Raw genomic sequence first — 20,311 nt, 5'->3', positions numbered from 1 at the left:
GAAATCATAAATGTCATGTTATTTGAGATATCTAGAAAGCTGAAAGGCTAGGTTTTTCATGTGACCTCCATATTGATGTTGAAATCATATATGAAGGTCATTGTTTCCATATAGAGAAAGACTATAAACCAAATTTGTTGAAAAATAAAAAATATATGTAAAGGAATATGAAGGATGAGGCGAAATTGAGAGTGTAATAGGCAAGTTGTGTGATTCACAAAAATGTGAGGGTTTTGCAAGAGAGTCACTTGCATTGCTCTAAATTTGATGTATGTCAATAAGAGGATTTCGAGAACATGTAAATATTATTAAATCATGTGGTATGAGAAAACTTGACATTTTTGACTGGAAGTAGGTATAATGGATCCTCAGTAGGATCTTCAGTTGAAGTTCAGCTTTCAGGTTAGTCAAGAAGGCAAAGGGACTATTTAATCAAGAAGTTGAAACAAAATAATTTGTTAATGTTTGGTCAGGATTGAGCTTTGGGAAAAGGAAAGATGAATGATTGACTCAGAAAAGAAAAATGAGGACTCTGTGTATGAAAATATGCATAAAGACAAGATATTCTGTATTGATTGGAGAAAATTTGTCATTTTGGATTCAGTTGCAAAATACACTTAGAAACAAAGAGAATATTCAAGACCCATAGACATTCAACTAAAACTAAAAGAGAAACTGGGTCATAAGCAGCAATTGGTCACAAGCCACATACATTTTCCAATATAGATAAATAATAAGAAGATAATCATTTTAAAAGATATTATAACTTTGCATAAAGACTGGGTACTCTGTATGATGGTAAGGCATAGGCAAACAGTCCTAATTTTGATATCTATCTCTCATACTTCCTAGTTTTGAAAACTTAAAGACATTGAATGTTTCCTCCCCTCCAATCTCAGTTTCCTCATCGCCAAAACTGGAAGGAAAATACAGTTGAGGTTATTTTCCCAAGGCCATATAACTATTAAATGAGTTTTACTCTAAAACTAGATTGTCTAAATCCAAATTCATTGTTCTCTCTCCTATATCACCATCACCTTTGGTTAAACATCCAGAAAAATTCATAAAGAATTCATGATTCATATGCTGGGAAATTCAAACAAGATTTATGTTAGTGCTTATCTTTACCAGCTGTCTTTTAAATCACAAGGCTAAACACAGGCAACAGTTTTCTTGGATTTTCCATTTTGGTTATTTAAAACATATTGCAAGAAGTTTCTGCACCTTGCTTTAAAGCACAGTTTAGTCTGTGGCAAAGACTAACTGTTCTTTGCAAAGAATCTAAATAAGTACTAGGCATTTCCTCAGTTTTCAATCAACTTTGCTGCATGTTTAAAATATAGTTAACGCAATAGCAAAAAGATGGCAGAATGCAAAGAGATAGGCTGGGCCACTTTGCCACCACAAAAGAAGCAGATGGAGATCACATAACTAGGAAAATCAGAGCCAGACAGAAATGATGGCAGAGCAGCCTGCAGCACATAATGGCAATGAAGAATATAGGCAGATTACTGAACTTGATTAGTACATTATATATATTAGGGACAGGTCATGGATGGCAATTATTCTGAGGACTTTTAGACCACTGAGGCAAAGGAATATTGAGAATTTTCCTAATGGAAGAGACTGCAAAACCCCTGTTTTACAGGTTCTTTTTTTTTTTTTTTAAAGATTTATTTATTTATTTATACAAGCACTGGGTACAATCAGAAGCGTGGGAGCGTGAGAGAATTCACCAGGGTCAGAGTGGGGAACAGAACAGGCAGACTGATGAAATACACTGCTGAGGGGAGCAGCAGGTGCGGCAGGAGTGGTCTGTCGCACCATGTGGGACCCTTGCCAGTGCCAGGATTGAACCAGCGCTGCAGAGTCTGTGGGCAGCTTTGCAGTCCAGCGCTCAACCAATGTGCCACCAGGGGAGGCCCTGTTTTATAGGTTCTTAATTGAAGTCTTGCCTTCTCTGGTAGTCAAGCAATGAAACTTCCAAAGCCTCCATATTAAATATCTACAATAAACCTGGATGTCAGTAAATTCCATGACTTTCATTATTTGGATTCTCTATTTATCCCTATTTCTCAATAAGTAACTCCCAAGTAACTCCCAAACAGTCACACTATTTTTTTTTTTTTTGCTATATTTTGGGCATGACAAGTTTATCTGTCATTTTAACTACTTGAGGTTACTGTAAGGACAAAACACATCAATACATATTTGTAGGTAGATTAACTGAATAATCATGTATTAAGTATAGCAGTCTATATTTTTTTAGTTTTTTACATCTAGAAAATCATTCAATAAATTTGTGCTAACCAAAATCACCTTGGGATGCAGTATTGAAGGCATCTTTAGCAACATCATCATCATATACAGTTATTCCCAGAGACAAATACAGATTCTATCTCCACCTCACATAGTGGAGAGAAAATTTCTTAAAATGTTATTTCATTCTCCAGAAGTATAGATAAATATTGATTCTTCCTTCTGCAAAACAGATGACACAAATAGTCTTCTGTATTTCTCCAACTAGATTGGGTAATGTTGGGATGATTTCTTTTGACACCACTAATTATAGAACTAAAATTTCTACGTATCTAGTGAACACAAAGAGACAAAGAAAAGTATTCTCTAATGGCTTATTATGCTGTTCTGTAGAGTCCTTTCCACTATAGTGACATAAGTGTTACTTTCAAGTACTATTGATTTTTTTACTCCTTTTGTTAATTACAGAGAGTTAACTACCACATAGCATATTTTGTGTTTGTCAACTACAATGTATTCAAATGTGATTTTTTCTCAAACCAAAAGAGAAGAAATGATATAGTGAATTGATTTTGATTTCCTCTAACACTAAACACTATTTTTAAAACCCAAATCACCTTAAAATAGCAATTTAATACTTATTTAAATCTTTTCAATTGTCTACAACTAACAGCCACTTCTCCATTTACTCACAGAGAAAAGGTGATAATCAAACTAAAGTCTAATTCTTTCTTTCCATATGTACACACATATATAAACATTTACACTCAAGCTATCCATGTCTCATTACATCTTACCTTAAATGGAAGCGTCAAACCATTTAAATTTTTAGGACTAACACATTTTTATATATTCTTTGACTTTTCCTGTAATTTATTATCTCTCTTATGTATTTTAAAGTTTCTCTTCTCCTCTTATGTATTTTTCTCAGTTTATGAACATGACCAAACATTTTGTTTACAATTCTCTCCTCAATTCAGAACTCTTCTTGATGTATATTAAGATAAATTATAACCTACAGTTTTGAAAATAGTTTATTATAAGAATATGAACTGATTGTCAAGAAATAATCCCTAGTAAAATGAAGGTACTTAATCTAAAATACAAAGAACCAAAAAGGCAAAAAAAATTACTCTTTGAAAAACATATATTATTTAATCCAACACTATTGTAAAAATAAATATCAGGTGGGTAAAGAGTTAGATGGCAGAAAATACATATGAATATATATAAACAAAATCTTAGTATGGAGAAAAAATAATTCAAAAAAATCCATTAAAAATAAGAGGTATTTTATAACTCAAAATTTCCTGATCAAAAAGATACTATAGTAAAAGCATAAAGATATTTTTAATGAGTAAAAATAAACACTAAAGACAGATAATACATTTTCTGTGATCGACTCCTCACTTAACCACTCACAGATTGTGTGTGTACTTAAATAGTTGGTACTAAATATTTTCTTGAATTAATTCTGAGCATTTGAATGACTGATTCCAAAATGAATAAATAGACTCTTATCACTGGACTAATTTGCCTAACATATCATTTAGGTGATTTGACCTACATGATATTTAATGAAAGGATTGGTTCAAGATAGAAAAATACGTATTGGAAATCTCTATACCCAAAGTAGTTGTTTATTTCATGTTTCTTCTAATATTATGATATCTAAATGTGTTTTAAAATAATTCTTGGGCACAGGAAGGGAGGAATCTTTATGACTAGGTGAATGGAACTATCCACCATTATTACACAATTACAAAATTTTATATGCATGTGGTTTTCAACAATTTTGAATTATTATATAGTTTAATTTCTTGTTTTTGTGTCAAAATTGAAATTTGTAGATAATTGATAGCACTGTCATATATTTTTATTTAGGGTGTTGTGTTTACTGAATGAAATGTCTCCATTTTTCTCAACCCTGTGAAAAGATCTATGTTTTACTATTCAAAATGTAATAGTGGCCTTTAATTTACCTGCTTCAAAGAAATAAGCACTTAGTCCTTTATCTAGATCAAAACTGTCTATAAAACGGAGGCAATATTTTCTAGGCATGATATCCCTACTGGTAATAATTTGTTTTACAAATCACAGTAATAACAATCATACACCTACTATTTGCCTTCTTTTGAGATGATTTTTTTATTAGAAAACATCAGCCATAAAATATATTCCATTTTCTGGAAGAAAATACCTGTCATAAAATGTGCTATTTTATTCATAATAATTCATCAATTCATAAGCATGAGATTAAAAGCCAGCACTATTCCAATATATTGGAGATAAAACAGTCAAAATAACTAACAAATAATTCTTGACTCTGTGAAGTTTTGTGGGGTAGGAATAGATAACTGAACAAACAGGAAAAATATTACATATCAGATGATAAAAACAAGTTGTAAGATAAGAAAACTGATGATTGGATAGGAAGAGGGGAGTAATGATACTAAGTAAAATGGTAGAGGAAACCCTCTCTCAAAATAGGGCATTTGAAAATACTTTTTTTTTTTTTAATCTTAAATTTTATTTTTATATTCCCCCATACAATTGCAAACGCCCCATTCTGACCCCAATCCTTCCCCTCCCGCCCCCCACCCCCCAAAAAGTGTCTCTGGTTCATAGTTTTTTGTTGATTTTGATTTTCACTTTCTTATATTCATTTTCCTGGTCCCTTATTTAAGTTTTCTAGATTCCTGCTATGAGTGAGACCATCCGGTATTTTTCTTTTTCTTTTTGGCTTATTTCGCTGAGCATGATCCCTTCCAGCGCCATCCATGTTGCTGCAAATTGCATGTGTTTATCTTTTTTGAATGCTGAGTAATATTCCATGGTATATATGTACCACATCTTCTTGATCCAGTCATCTACTTTTGGGCATTTGGGTTGTTTCCAAAGCTTAGCTATTGTAAACAGTGCTGCTATAAACATAGGGGTGCAGGTGCTCTTTGGTAAATACCTAGGAGTGGAATTGCTGGATCATATGGAAGCTCTATGTTTAGTAGGTCCAGAAATCTCCACACAGCTCTCCATAGTGGTTGGACCAGTTTGCACTCCCACCAACAGTGCAGAAGAGTTCCTTTTTCTCCACATCCTCGCCAACATTTGTTGTTGCTAGTTTTTTTAATATGTGCCATTCTCACTGGTGTGAGATGAAAATACTTGTTTTTTAAAAATTTATTTATTTATACAAGAACCAGGGTACAGGCTAGAGGCGTGGGAGGGTGAGAGAATTCACCAGAGACAGAGCGGGGAACAGAACAGGCAGACTGACAAAATACACTGCTGAGGGGAGCAGAGGGCGCGAGAGGAGAGGTCTGCCACGCCATATAGGACCCTTGCCAGCGAGCCGGGATGGAACCGGTGCTGCAGAGGCTGCGAACAGCTTCATAGCACAGCGCTCAACCGCCTGCGCAGCTCTCAACCGCCTGCGCCACCAGGGGAGGCCCTCATAATAGGGCATTTGAACAAATACTTGCAGAGAGTGAGAAAACAGGCCATAAATGAAAGTGTTTGAATGAAAGCAACTACGAAGGTTCTTAGGCAAAATAATAAAGTAAAAAAATAGAAAAGCACACCTGATGTATTCACAGAACAAAAAGAAAGTCTTTGAAAAGGACTGAAGTAAATGATCAATGAGGGTCAGACATGTTATTAGACTTTCAGGAGAGAGGTGACTAGCTGAACTTTGAAGTGTATGTAAGAGATGTATAAGCATTAAAGACTTAGAGCAGAGAATTTATGCAACTGGGATTTGTGTGTCACTATATTGCTTTAACTACTCTGTTAAGAGAATAAAGTGTAAGGCAGAGGAGACAAGCGTGGGAATGATTGTAACAGTCCTATATGAATGTGGCCAGGACCAATATGGAACATAGACATGTTGAGAAATTGTCATCATCTGGACTTTTTGAAAGCATGCTGATTGAGTGGGTGTGGTTTGAAAAGTTGTGAGATCAGTGGTAACTAGAAATATTTTTACTTGAGTCACTGGCAGGTTGGACTGGATTTATAAGTTATCAAGAAGATGTTAAGAAACTTCATTTGAATCATTAAAATGGAAATAGTAGTATGATCTAAATTACATGCAAATATATAGAAATGGGAAAACTAATTATGAAGTTATCAATTCATTTTTCTATGATTTTTATATGATTACATAGCCTGGTTATTAAATAGACACATAGCTTAAGGATCTCTGTGAGTCTCTCTAGAAATTATTAGGTTGTGACAGCACAAGTTGTCTCTGTGATCATGTAAACACAAGATGTTTTCCCAAAATTTCACAAGGGAAATTTATTTTTAAAAATGAGAACCATTTGTTTTTAATTTTTATCAACTGAACAAAATTTGGTGAATTTCTAAGCACTCAAATATGCTTTAGCCTTTTTTAAAAAATGTTTCTTTGGTGGAAAATATAATAAAAGACACAGGACAAAATGGAAGCAGAGTTCACTAATATTAAAATGTTCATGGATAAATCAAGGTTGTAATGTATTTCTTCACAAATCCTCACTTTCTGTTTCTGTTAAAGGCATTATTTGAGTTCCTTTCAAATAACATTAATTTGAAAGACAGATTCCCATATACCAAATACTGAATAAATAAGCTGAATTCTGCTGATACTTTGTAATTGTACATTATTCATCAGTCATGATCTACTTAAGTTGGTAGAAAAACAGCAGTAATTTGCAAAATAATATTATTTTGCAAATGAAATTGAAAAATGTTACTTAGAAATATTTGAACTCACAAATTATGAGTTGGATTCAAACATAAATGAGTTTTGTGCATTGAATAAAATTCTTACATGTCTTATAATTCATGTCAACTGAGCAGTTCAATAAACACACTTGTATTATCTGAGTAACCCCAACCCTTCCTTTTTAATATTTAAGAAGAGTGCATTAGCATTTTCTTTACTAAGTGGGCTTGGAGACATATTTCATCTATAATCTACTTTGGTCACTTTAATTTTCCAGAAATGTATGAGTTATTCTATTATTATTATAACACATTTTTTTTCTTTTTTTTCAAATGAGAATAGTGATATTACCATTGTTAGAGGAGATATGTTTTATCATCTTTAAAATAGAATATTTGGGCATCTTTTATTTCAAGTAATTTCGGAATCTTGTTATAGTAAAAGTGAATGATTTCAAAGTGTATTTTCAAACACTGAAATACACAAAGTGTATTTTCAAACAAAACATTTGAATTTATTGAATGACATAATTTTCTCTAATTAATATTTACACATGATCATCCTGCAGAGCTTTCATTCTTCAAAATCACTAACATGGTCACACCTCTCCTATGCAAATGTTATACATGAAATTTCTATTTTTTGTCATTAACATTGCCAAATCATAACTTTCAGATACTAAAATTTAAAGCATTGATTACTGAAATTGGAATAAGATAAGACACAAGAATGAGTATTTGGAAAGATTTCCTAAGATATCCATATTTGGAAACGATTGTTCTGAAGAGCCAGGATGAAGACATTTAATTTGAAAATAAGAAGATTCCTTATGTTGATGTCACTGAACATTAGTAAGAGATTTAAAAGAAACATTGCTATTTCTTATTGTCTTTATTTTCCAGCAGCCTGCATACAAGTTGTTTTTGTGAGAGGAATAGATGTGTCTTCATTGCTCCTTACCATTTCGTCCCTTCAATAATTTCAGCTATCTCTGCAACTAATTATATGCACTCATTTATTCCACAAATATCTATCTATAACTATGGGTACCTACACACTCTCAGTTAATTTTGTCAGCTGTAGATAAACAGCAATAGGCACTGTTTTGGACACTTTGGAAATGTCATGCAAATCTTAAAGTTACATGTTAAATAATTATTTGATAATCAACCAGGGTTCAGGCCCTAGTCCAGACTTTCAAACCAGAAGCAGTGAGGAATTGGGGGAATGAGCTGGGAGTGAAACTGGGGCCTCACTGTGTGGACTACGGGCAAGACTGACTTTCTTTCCCGCCAGGGATAAGGGGCAGGAGCCACTCACTAGAAAAGTAAGCCAGAACCAAGAGTTGCTGCTTGTGGGCAGCCCCTCCCCCAGGCGCCAGCAGGTCTTGAGGGAGAAGCCCCTTTGGCAGTTTCCCGCTGGCTGCTGGGAGCGCTGCCTGCAGAACAGCTACTTGGAGGTCCCCAGCTGCAGGTTTTTGGTGGAGGGCAGGTGCTAGACTTTATATTTGGCGATTGTCAAATGGACCAATTAGGGGCAAGCAAAATGAACCAATCGTGTTCATCAGCTCATTAGTTAATTATTTGGGACCTGATGGGCCAGTTGGTTCTAAATGATCCAATGAGTAACTAGAAAGGAAAATGGTCCAATCAGGGTGGGGAACTCTGAAAGTGGATATAAAGCAGGGCAGAAGCCAGACTCCTACTCTGTGCCTGGTCTCAGAGGAGAAGAAAGGATTAGAATTTAGTAGCCGACCTAGGAAGAAAGAAAGCAGAACTTCTCAGCAACCTGGAAGCTAGCCTGCCTCTAGTTCAGTCGCTGCCACACCCTGCATAGAGCACAGAAGGCCTCGGGCCTTGAGTCTCTAAAAGCTGTTTGCTGTTGGTTTGAGCAACAGTTCACAAAGAGCTGTAACGCTGGTTGGTGTGTCTAACATCGCCTCTGGTGACAGGGGGAGCAGCACTACTGGCCACTGCTAACTCGGTGTCTTATCCAGCACCACCGCTGGTGCTGCTGCTCTGTTGCTGTCTGGGCCGCGTAGGATGCTGCTCAGCCTGACCTTCAGGCAGTGGCTGCGGCTTAGGCTGCTGCGGAGTCATGTCAGCAGCCCCGCGCCTGTGAGCGCCTCCAGCTGCAGCGAGTTGGTTCTTAGCCCGAGGCTTACGGGCTGCCAGGAGCTGCAGGCCCTCCTTAGTGGGACACACCATCTTGAGCAACATTTTGTTTGAGACTTCTGGACACTGGGGTGAGTTGCTGGCCCCCTGTGGCCTTAGAGACTCTGTGTTTCCCCTGTGTTGTTCCCTGAGACTGAGGGGTCTTGCAATTGTGCACATGGGAGAGAACCCACCAACAGTGTCCTGCCCTCTTTTGGGCACTGACATGAATGACTATAGAGCCCCTGTAGCCCTGTTTGAGTAGGTGTTCCTCTAACATCAGCACACTCTTTTTGCAGGTTAAACCCAGGGCTTGGATGAGGAAACACTCAGGTGCCCCTTGCTGCATCACTTGCAGAGTCAGGTAAGTAACAAAGGGCTGGCCGTGGCAGCCAGCCATATCCAGACATGGACAAGAGTAACTGAACATACAGGAGATGGACAGGTACTGTCCATTGTAAGTAAGATCACAAAAATGCAGCGTAGGCAGCTAAAGCAGGTGGGAACCAGGGGAAGGGCTTATTGCAGCAAGGCAGGAGTTTTGCCCTGGGGTAGCCTGGCTAGGCCCACAAGGCCTCCTTGTGAGGTAATGGACTTATTTTTTCCTTTGGTATTTGGGTTTGACAAGAATCATACTGGGATGCAGGCATTACTAACCATAGAGACTAGGTAAAATCTTCTAGATTAAAAAGCATATGTACTATTTTGAAAATCAGAATTCCCTTGGATGAAAATGGTTTCCTGAGAAGTTTAAAATATTCTTTTCCAGTATATCTGAAAAATGTGCTCATATTGAAATATTACAATGGAGACAGTTTTCACTTGTGAATAAAAATATCTGTTTAGAATAAATATGTACATAGGAAAATAATTTCTGTTTTATTTATAACTATACCAAAGCTAATTTTAAATGTTTTTTATCAGTATTTATCAAAAAAAAGTATTTCATTGTTTTACTCAGAGTTCAACCAGAGATAAACATAAGATGGATGACAAAAATTGATCTTAAAAAGGGAATAATGATGCAGAATTTAATGTAGTATGAGAATTTAGTAAATTGCCTTACATTGGTAAGTAAGACAAAGGGTTTAATTTTTATCTAAGTCTCATACATCTAAACTATTGGAGAAAAGAGGATTATCCATAGGTTCATTTGTGTCCTGAGTTTTAAAAGTCCTTCATGCTGATAAATAGCAATTTATTAAAATTTCTACTATGCAGAAGGAGGAAACCTTTCAGTCATAGTTACAAAGAATATTTTTTTTCGGTGAGACCAGGGGCAAGAATTTAAGAAGGATTATCATCCCCATACAATAATTGACTAAATTTGAGATCAGGGTTGATGAAGGAGAGAAATAACGGGAAAATTCTTGTATCTTTTGCCGGCTTCCTTAAACATGAGCTATTAAAAATGAAATGTACTCTCCCACTGCCTGTTCTTTACTCACTTCCTTTCTTTCTTCTCCTCTGCTCCTCAATGTATCAGATCTACAGTATGCTTTCAAGGGTGGTTTTACGGTTTGTCTTTGTCTGGTCCTTTGTTTGTTTTCTCTATATTCCACATCGAAGTAAAACCATCCAGTATTTATCTGTTTCCTTCTGCCTCAGTTCACTTAAAATAATCCCTTCTTTTCAGTTCCATCTATGTTCCTGCAAATGACATGAGTTTATCTTTTTTGATCACTGAGTAGTAGTCCTTTGTGTATATGTACCAATGGGTGTTTTGTTAGTGGGAAACACCTGAGGGGAGAAATACTGTATTATGAAAAAATAAACTAGGATGTCTAAAAATTAAAAAAAAAAACAATAAAATAGTAGAATAGTGAGTATGATATGGAGGAAGTTCCTACCAAGGAGGAAAATAATTTTTTCCCCTATGTAAAAACAATAAAATAAAAATAAAAATGAAGTGTGCATAGATTACTTTAAAACCATGAAAAAAATTGTCAGTATTTTACAGATTTAAAGAAATATATGAGAATCTCTATGCTATATACATGAATATTTATGTGAATCTCTAAAATATTGAGTTAGGCTCTAAATATTTTCACAACTCATATTTGTCACCTTTAAGATTGATTTTCTGAAAAGATGAAGTATCTGCAACAGTCTAAAAAGCAGTGCTAACTAAACATACATCTTACTGCTTCCAATTTAGTCAGAATTGTAAATTATTTATATTATATTACAAATAGAGTTCCTCATTTTTGTATTAAAAGAAGACATAGTCTTATAGTGAATGAAAATTTAAATTCAAAATATTAAAATGGGGCCTCTCTGGTGGCACAAGGGGTTAAGACACAACCTATGAAGCTATCTGCAGCCACTGCAGCACGGGTTCCATCCCCAGCCAGGGAGTACCCACATGGCACAGCAGACCTCTCCTGAACTCGTCTGCTGCTCCCCTCAGCAGTGTATTTCAGTCTATCCACCTGTTCTGTTCCCCACTCTGTCTCAGGTGAATCCTCTCACCCCCCACATCTCTGGCCTGTATCCCAGTTCTTGTATGTAAATAAGTAAAGCTTAAAAAATATTAATACTGTTCAGATATTAGGATTCAGGAGTTTACCATTTATAAATCATATTAATGTGGAAAATATAAATCTCAATCTACTTTGTGGGGGAAAATGTAATTGATATGGTCATTTCATAAGAATCCAGCAGTATGTTGGTGAACAATGGCATTGCATACAGTTGGCATTAGATGCCTGTCAGGTACATGAACATGTGAATACTGGGTTGTTTCCATTTGTCCAAGGTAACCTCACTTTTGGCCAATCAGAGAAATAGACACAGAAAAAAGCATTTAATTTCTTTAAAAATTCTTAGTTTTGATTGTTCCAATCCCCTGTGATATTTTTACAAATATGGAATTGAATGTGTCTGTTTAGTTTTGCTTTAAGAGGCATACTAAAGATAACCTGGCAGTATTTGTATTATTCCAGTTCCTGAGTAAGCTTTTCAGATCTACAGAGAGAAAATGTCTATTGTATAAAGTGAATTTCTTATAGCAGGATGAGCTTTAGTGCTATTTTATTGACAAATGGAAAGTAACTTCCTTCTACAAAAAAAGAAAAATTGAACAACCGTAATTTCTAAAAATTGCTACACCAACAAATATTTATAATGTTTTAGAATTCATACTGCATTTATCTTTAATTTGTTGTATGGATACAGTATATAAAAATAGTAGCAACATGAGAGACTTTTATCTTTAATTTGTTGTATGGATACAGTTTATAAAAATAATTAATAGCAACATGAGAGAAACTTTTGAAAATTGCTGTTCAAATAATCTGATTTCAAAATGGCTTTTTCAGTCACCAGAAACTGCTTTCTCACAGCATAACAATACCAAATGCTCACTGGTTTACTCCTAAACTTTTAATCAGATTTATTTCCTTGACCTTTTGGTGTTTTCTTGCTACCACTAGTCCAGGCTTTACTGTTTTGATATAGATCTTTACTACAATTTTATATCTCATATCAGTTAAACTATTTTTACTTGTTAAAAAAAAAAAAAAAGTCGGTGGGCCTCCCCGGTGGCACAGCGGTTGAGTGCTGGGCTGCAAAGCTGCCCGCAGCCTCTGCGTCGCCGGTTCGATCCCCAGCTGCTCCCCGGCCACCGGAGGAGGGTCCCACATGGCGCGCAGACCTCTTCTGCCACTGCTCCCCTCAGCAGTGTACTTCGGTCCTTCTGCCTGCTCTGCTCCCCGCTCTGGCTCTGGTGAGTTCTCTCACCCTCCCGCGCTTCTGACTGTACCCAGTGCTTGTATAAATAAATAAATAAATCTTAAAAAAAAAAAAAGTCTGTGCTCATCCTCCTTCACTCTTTTTCTAAAATTTTCTTTAAATTAATATAATCGTGCTCTCCAACATTCTTTTTTTTTTTAAGATTGATTTATTTATACAAGAACTGGGGTACAGGCCATATGTGAGGGAGGGTGAGAGGATTCACCAGAGACAGAGCGGGGAACAGAACAGGCAGACTGATGAAATACACTGCTGAGGGGAGCAGCAGGTGAGGCAGGAGAGGTCTGCCGTACCATGTGGGATCTTTGCCGGCCAGCCGGGATGCAACCGGCACTGCAGAGGCTGCGAACGGCTTCACAACCGCCTGCGCCACCAGGGAGGCCCTCTCTAACATTCTTAAGTGATCAGTAAGTTCATTTATGTCCATCTTTCTAATTGCACTTATATTGTCATGATTTCTTCATTTCTAGTGAGAAGATTAATTATATGGGTCAATTTGACTGGACCATAAGTACCAAGATAATTAGTTAAACACTATTCCGAAGATGTCTGTAGCTTAATTTAGGATGAGATTAGCGCCTGAAAAGGTAGAATAAGTAAAGCAGAAACCCTCCGTAATGTGAGTGTTGCTCATCCAATCACTGAAGACCAGAACTGAACAAAAAGACTAACTTGCCTCCAAATAAAAGGAACTCCTTCGCTCTGCCAGTCTTGAATTAAGACATCAGTCTTTTTCTCTACCATCAGGTTCAAACCAAATCTTTTGTTCTTCTTGGGTCGCAAGTCTTCTGACCTTTGAACTTGAATTTACATCATTCACTTCCCTGGTTCTCTCACCTACAGATTTTGGACTGGAATTATACCTTCTAATCTCCTAGGTCTTTAGCTTGCTGACCACAGAATGTGGAAGTTCTCAAACTCTATAATATGTGAGCCAGTGACTTGAAATAAATCTCTCTTGCTTCTGTTTTTCTAGAGGGCCCTGCCTATATAGTTAGCATTCTATATAATCTCTTACCTTGCCTTCTTACCTATCACCCCCTTTTCTCTAATCTCTTCTGTGAACTGTGGCTTGAGTATTTTTCCCATTCATGAATGTAAATATTTTATTTCCTTATATTTTTAGTTTTCTGTAAAATTATCATTAGTATTATAATAGAATATTATATATTAAATAGTTGGATATTAAAACAAGATTATTTCTTGCTGTTTAAATGAATTTAACTATTCATTCAGTGGATGCTTATTGCATATTTACAATGCTTTTTGCATTGTGCTTGACAAATATGTTATAGTAATGCACAAGACAAAAATTTTTTTATTGAACTTTTATTTGGAGAGATAAACTATTACTAGAGTATGTTCTATGATTTCTAATTAGTAACTAATATTATTTTAAAAAAGGAAATATGTAAGGGGATTGAGGTGAATAGAGGATTGCCATTTTAAATAGTCGCAACAATCTGTACAAGGAAATAATAACTGAGCAAGGGTAAGATCTAGTCATATCATTATCTGAGAATGACAATTCTAAGTAAAATTATTATTAGTAAAATGTATTTTTGGTTTATTATGATGATAATACTGAAGGACAGTGGAAAATTGATCATTGTAGCAGTTAGAAAAAGATTTTGGGGGTTCTACATGGAAAAGCAAAATGAAGGTGGGTACGTGTTATCCCCAATCAACTTCAGATGTATTACACAACTAAATCTGAAAGGCCATATTTAAAAGTAAATAGGCAATTTTATTTAATATGGTAATACTGTAAACACTTTATTAAACAAGATACAAAAGCATTAATTATGAAGTCAGTGATTGAAAAATTTGACTACATTACAATTAAGGACTTGTATTCATCAAATAATCAAAGTAATTGTGACCCATAAATCAACAAGACTTATATTCAGAATATATATAAACACTACTATGAATAAATTAGAAAACACTAGTTACCCTGTGAAAAAGTGGGGAAATTACTTAAATGAACATTTCACGAGAAAAAATCCAAATATCAAATATGAAATTTGGTTAACTTCTCAATCAGTGAACAAAGATTAAAATTAGAATGTTAGAGGGGCCTCCCTGGTGGTGCAAGGGGCTAAGCACTGCACTGTGAGGCAGTCCACAGCCTCTGCAGCATGAGTTTTATCCCCGGCCGGCCAGGGAGAAACCCACGTGGCACAGCAGACCTCTCTCCAGGCTCACCCGCTGCTCCTCTCAACAGTGTACTTCGGTCAGTCTGTCTGTTCTGTTCCCCAGTGTCTCTGGTGAATCCCCTTACCCCCCTGTATCTCTGACCTGTACCCCAGCTCTTGTATGCATGTTCCCCAGTGTCTCTGGTGAATCCCCTTACCCCCCTGTATCTCTGACCTGTACCCCAGCTCTTGTATGCATGAATAAATAATTAGATACCACCACACATTCATAAACATTAGATATCTGAAAAAACAAATATTAGAAGAAATGTGGAATAATATGCTGTAGGAGTATGACAAGAGAAACAAGTTATTAACAAATAGGACTGCATGAAACTAAAAAGCTTCTGCACAGTGAAATCTATCAGTAAAACGAGAAGACAGCCAGCTGAGTGGGAGAAAATATTTGCACATACATGACGAAGGTGTACAAAGAATTTATACAACAAAAATAAAAGAAACAACCCAATCAAAAATTGGGCATAATAGCTAAATAGATACTTCTTCAAAGAGACATACAAATAGTCAACAGGCTTGTGAAAAAATGGTCATTAACAATTCTCTTCAGAATTAAATTAAAATGCAAATTATAACTATGATTGGATACAATGTTACATCTATGACAATGGCTCCTATCCAAAAAGACCAGAAGCAACAATTGATGAGGATTTGGAGAAAATAACAATATACCTCATATACTGCTGGAGATGTAGACTGTTACAGCACCTTTGGAAAACAGTATGGAGGTTTCTCAAAATACTGCAAATAGATCTACCTATATGGACCAAAAATTCAACTCCAAATATATCTTCCCAAAGAATGCAAAGGGATATATGGACTCCTATATTAATTGAAGCACTGTTTACAATAGTCAAATTTTGGAACCAACCAAAGCATCCAAAAGCAGATGGATAGATCAGGAAAATTAGTAAATATGCACAATGGAATATCATTCAGCTATAAAAAATACAAAATATGAACAGTTGCCATCAGTGACAATATGGGTGGAACTGGAGGGGATTATGCTAAGTGAAATAAATTAGAAGGAGTAAAACAAATAGTGGATAGTTTCACTTATATGTGGAATACAGAGAAACAAATCAAAAGTGGGATAAAAACAGATTAATAACAAACCCTAGAAATCTGACTGTGAAATGAAGTCTGCAAGAAGGGGAGGGAGCAGACCATAATATGCAGGGGGTTTCAGTAGATGGTGGAGGACTATGGGTGTCTTGGTGATGGGTGTGGTGTAGGACATGAATCTGAGGAGGTGTGATCCCACCCCTTCTGAATCACATATTGTGTCATAAACCAATATTACCTGAATAAAAAATAATTTCCTATAAAATAAAAAAGCAATGCTGTTATAGAAGAAATTGATAATATTTACTTATAATGTGATTAAGTGGTCTAATTTCCTCAATTTAAAACACCATGTTTCATTTTGTTTTATATTGAAAGTGTTGCATGTTTGTGTGTAGCAGATTAAGTGTATTGAATATTTATACCAACATTATTCATATCCAAACTGAAAACAAACCAAGTATTTTTAAGAGCATAGGTCATTAAATTGTGGCATACCTATACAATACTATAACTGCAGTGGGATGATCAGAAAACACCTTATTGACTGGGTGATATTTGAGCAAATATTTGGAGAAAGTGAGAGAGTTAGCCATGAACTGGCAATAACAAATAAAAGACACTAATGCCATGAGTAGAATACTGTCCCTCAAAGATATTTCCAGCTCTTTTTTTTAAAGATTTATTTATACAAGAACTGGGGTACAGGCCAGAGACGCGGGAGGGTGAGAGGATACACAGAGACAGAGTGGGGAGCAGAAGAGGCAAACAGAGCAGCAGGCGAGACAGGAGAAGTCTAGTGCACCATGTGGGTATCTTCTCCCTGGCCAGCCTGCAATCGAACCTGCGCTGCAGAGGCTGTGGACAGCTCCACAATGCTGTGCTCAGCCTGTTGTGCCACTGGGGAGGTCCTATTTCCAGTTCTCAACTCCTCAGTATCTATGAAAGTGAAACAATTAAGAAATCATATTTAAAATAACAATTAAATTAAGAATCTCAAAATGAGATCAAATTTGGTGTTTTTCTGAGAGACAGGAAAAGGAGATTTGGGATCATAAGACACAGGCAAAAGATCATGTGGAGATGACAAAGGAAAAGATTGGTGTTATATGGCCCCAAACTGAAGTATGCCTAGAATTGCCAGGAATAGGAAGAGGCAAGGGAGAAAATCTCCAACACCTCAGTTTTGGATTTCTGGTCTCTACAATTGTGAGATTATGTCCTTTGCCCAAAGTCATTACATTTGGGGTATTTTTAAATATCAGTCCTAAGAAACTAATACAAGGGGCATTCTGGGAATGTTATTGTTAATGTTCATTAGTTTTCTTGATTTTTTACTATTTGCTTATCTCTAGATACTTAGGGAAACCTTTGGCCTGTGAAAATTCAAAATTTTCACATTACATTAAAATTTACCTGTGTAAATCTTTTTTTTTAATTTTTACATCATTGTTCATTTTTAAACAATATTTGCTTCCCCCCACCCCCTCAGGTGTAGTCTCCATAGAGTTTCCTTCACCAATGCACCCATGCACCATCACCTCAGTCCCTTCTGTAAATATTTTTGACTCAGTAAAATATGAAGTCTGATAAATGGGAATATTTTCTTATCTAGTCATTTATTTTAATAATCGTAATTTCATATAAAATTGAAGAAAACATACTATCATTCTTTTGCAAATTCCCTAATCTAACTGCAGAGAGATTCACTTTGGCACAGTATCTTTCAAATGCTATACTCATACTTTCACCAATAAGGTGATGGTGAACATAAATTCTTAATACCCTTCTTTAAATTTGACTATAAACATATTATCATATAATTAAGTGATCTATTTAAAAAAAGATTTTTAAATGGAAGCATAGTGTTTCACTTTTTGAATATAGAATAATTATTGAGCTAGTCCTCTCATACTGAAATTTAGTTTTTTTTTTCCTAGCAGTTCTTTATTATAAAAAAAAAAAAATCAAACTGCTAGTATATCCTTGTATATAACTTTATGTGCATATTTTTTGTCATTTCTTGCAATGAATTAATTGATTTAGAATTATTCTATCAAAATATATTACAAGAGTGTTTATGACTTAGGGGATATAGGTTCACATCTCTACAGATGTCTGTTATACCACACTCACAACCAAAGGACCATAAAACCATTTTTAAAGATCTTGCTTCGTTATACCAAATTGCTCTCCAGGAGTTTGTATTATATGGCAACTCACCCAGAAAAAGTGCATGCTGAAGCAGAAAGTAGGGTTTTTCAAGAATGGCCTTGGGGTCAGTTCAGATCCTGGTGGTGTCACATTAGTATTTTTTTCATTTTTGAAGATAACTGAACGCTCAATGTGTGTATTTGTCTCTGGGGAAATAATGCAGTCAATCAAATGGAATGATTTTGAGGCTTAAAAATAAGGTATATAAAATATTTTAACTCAATGCCCAGAATATGAGTAATCTCTTAGAAGGGTCCCCAAAGTTTGCCTAAAAAAATGTTGATCTCTGCCACTTATTACTGCCATTGATATGTGCTATGGCCCTTGCTTGTACACCACATCCACCCACAGTATATACTGACTGTGGTATTCAGCTAGAACTTTTCAAGTTACTCTAAAGTGATGTTGCTGCTTCTCAGTAATATTTTTCATTTGATCTTGCTCCACCAACATAATCTCAGGAGAAATCCTTTCAAAATTAAGGATTGGAGATTAAAAAGATGTCTTGTTTCAATTGATATGGCATATTTTTTTTTATTTTTATTTTTTTTAATAATAAATTTTATTGTTATATTCCCCATACAATTGCAGCCCCCCATTCTGACCCCAATCCCTCCCCTCCCGCCCCCGCCCCCCAAAAAAGTGTCTCTGGTTCATAGTTTTTTGTTGATTTTGATTTTCACTTTCTTATAGTTATTCATTTTCCTGGTCCCTTATTTAAGTTTTCTAGATTCCTGCTATGAGTGAGACCATCCGGTATTTTTCTTTTTCTTTTTGGCTTATTTCGCTGAGCATGATCCCTTCCAGCGCCATCCATGTTGCTGCAAATTGCATGTGTTTATCTTTTTTGAATGCTGAGTAATATTCCATGGTATGCATATTTCACATCTCTTTCCATTGTTACTTTTGTTACCCTTTTGATTTGAATCAGTTAATATATTGCTTACCAACTCTGGCATTTTCAATAAATTTTCACATCATTTCTATCTTCTAAATTTAGTAATTTTCAAAGAGTAAATATTATTTAATATTTATTGAATGAATGAATGCTAACAAGTATTTCCACATATTTGGAAAATTATGACTACTGTCTATGTCATAGGAACTACATGATTGAATAAAATATATACTTTACAATAGAATATGAAAAAGCTACATGTTTTAAAAGTTATATTATTAATAGAATGTACTGAGGCAAATAAAGAACATCTTTTTTTTTTTTAAGATTGATTATTTATGCAAGCGTTGGGTACAGTCAGAAGCGTGGGAGGGTGAGAGAATTCACCAGAGCCAGAGCCGGAAGCAGAGCAGGCAGAATGACAAAGTACATTGCTGAAGGGAGCAGTGGGCGGCAAGAGAGGTCTGCGTGCCATGTGGGACCCTCCTCTGGTGGCCGGGGAGCAGCCGGGGATCGAACTGGCACTGCAGAGGCTGCGGGCAGCTTCGCAACCCAGTGCTCAACCGCTGCGCCACCGGGGAGGCCCAAGAACATCCATTTTTTAAAGAAATATCAAAAATACGGGTTTCCCACTTCTATAAAATATTTTCCCTAAAGGTAAAAAATGTAATACGTGATTTTAACAACCAAGTAATTGCTAGATATTTCCTAAATTCTTGTTTTAACTAGGACAGGTTATAGAGCACACACTAAAATTCAAAAGAAGACAAGATGTTTGCCCCCTCTGAGGCTCTAAGCCAAAGCACATCAAAAACAAACAAAATCCAAAGCAATTTGTTGAATTTCAGCAGCAGTCCCCAAACCTAAAATCAGCCTGATAAACAAAAGAAAAATATTTGTGATTGGTTTGCAGATCATAATAACAAGGTAGATTTGGGGTAGATAGAAGAAATGTCCATTGCCCATATTTTAAAAAACAAACAATTTTTCATGTATCTGGCAAAACAAAAGACCCACCTTGATAATAATCCCATCCCCACACAAT

The sequence above is a fragment of the Talpa occidentalis genome, unplaced genomic scaffold, assembly GCF_014898055.3.
Source record: "Talpa occidentalis isolate TD23 unplaced genomic scaffold, MPIMG_talOcc4v2.1 talOcc4.6, whole genome shotgun sequence".
NCBI lineage: Eukaryota > Metazoa > Chordata > Mammalia > Eulipotyphla > Talpidae > Talpa > Talpa occidentalis.
The sequence above is the reverse complement of the archived record's forward strand: the minus strand, read 5'-3'. Positions refer to the sequence as shown.